We start from the raw sequence: 1,652 nt of genomic DNA on the forward strand, positions 1-1,652 counted from the left end.
TAGAGTCACCAGAAAGATGCATTACATGAAGGAAATGGATGGTGGCCACGCCCACCTACCATATAGTTTGTAAAAAATATATTATATCGCATTGGAAATGTAATAAGAAAGATTTCAAAGGGCTTCCAGATGTATATTAATGTACGGCTGTTGTATCTTCAGTAAAGATTCATATCCATGTAATTAACTTCTATAATAAGTTAATAATTGCTTTTTCTTCTAGTTCCTGTCACTTATATAAATACTGGCTTTGTAGCTGAAGACGAAATCCCTATTTATGCAAAGGAGGATGTTTACCAAAACATTGACAAAACTAACAAACGCGTGTAATATCCCCTCCATACTCTTACCCTCTTATCCCATCTCTGCCCTTCGCTTGCTCAATGCAGCTGATTGCAAGACAGGTCATTGTCATAACACCAGAGCACCTTTGGGGAGGATGTGAAGTGAGGTGGGTAATCATGTTAAATGCGAACGCCCCCTCACCCCTGAGATAAAGAGCCTATTCACATTCATCTTCAAAGCTGGTGTTAAGACAAGGCTGGGGTGTTTGCGTTTAGTTACAGTAGCTCCATACCAAAAGGATGGAAAGAAGTAATATAACAACATAGTGTCTTTTTTTGTAAAGTTTAATGCTTGACAGGAACATATACATTGAGGATCACGGACTATAGCTCGCAGGCAAGGTATAGCACTGGACATTTCATCTGACATGTTCACTTTTTTTTTCACTGTTTCCCTTTTTTTTATGTGGACAACGTGTGTAAAAGATAAATTTTTTAGTGCCTGATTTGACACAAGGCATGGGCATGGTAAGGTTTCCTAGGGCCAAGTCATCACATTAATGGATCGCATAACACACAAGAGACGTACAATTGGTACACAAAAATTTTCACCTTTTCACATCATATCGCCCATATTTTATTTTTATTTTTTCACTGTTATACGCTTGCACTGATTTAATTCTTTTTTCTTTGTCTGCCAAGATCACAAACGAACCAAAGAAATCATCCTGTGATAGAGGGCACAAGAGTGCACTGCACTACCTCTGGTGATGACTGGACGCTGCCCTCCTCACCTAGTGTTGGGTTGGAGCACATTGCTCAGGAGTCTACTAACTGGCATGGAGTAGCGTGACGGCGAAAGAAAGCGTAAGCGTCACTTCTGTCAGGGTATGGAGCACAGTGTTATTTTTCTTGGTTATTGTCTGGGAAAACACTTACTGCTATGCATCCCCCAGGGCGTGATTTATGTATGTTATGATGAAAGACGATGCTGAACTTCACCGGGCACCTCTTTGTGCAAGTGAGAGTGAGTGTGTGTATGGAGAAATGCCAGGAATGTCGTTATTCCGTGCAGACCGTGTGTTCAAGGATCACTTACCAAGTCTGCTTCCGCTATATTTCATGGGTGATAGTAGCCTCTACTAGTAGACTCTTTGCTGCACAGAACAATGTCTCTCTTGAGTCTGCGTCTATTGAAACTTCTGGGCACTGCTTTAGCACTGCTACTGGGCATACATGTTGGTGGACAGTATGTATCCTACGGGCTGGGATTGTGAGAGGAGCAAGCCTGAAGTCTTCTTTCTCGTTTCTTGCGAGTGTCCTTGGAGATGGCACTAGGGACACCGCCAATCCATCTTGTGCAAACAT

The sequence above is a fragment of the Coenobita brevimanus genome, chromosome 32 (assembly GCF_032717465.1).
Source record: "Coenobita brevimanus isolate Jiangsu-jjx chromosome 32, ASM3271746v2, whole genome shotgun sequence".
Classification (NCBI taxonomy): domain Eukaryota; kingdom Metazoa; phylum Arthropoda; class Malacostraca; order Decapoda; family Coenobitidae; genus Coenobita; species Coenobita brevimanus.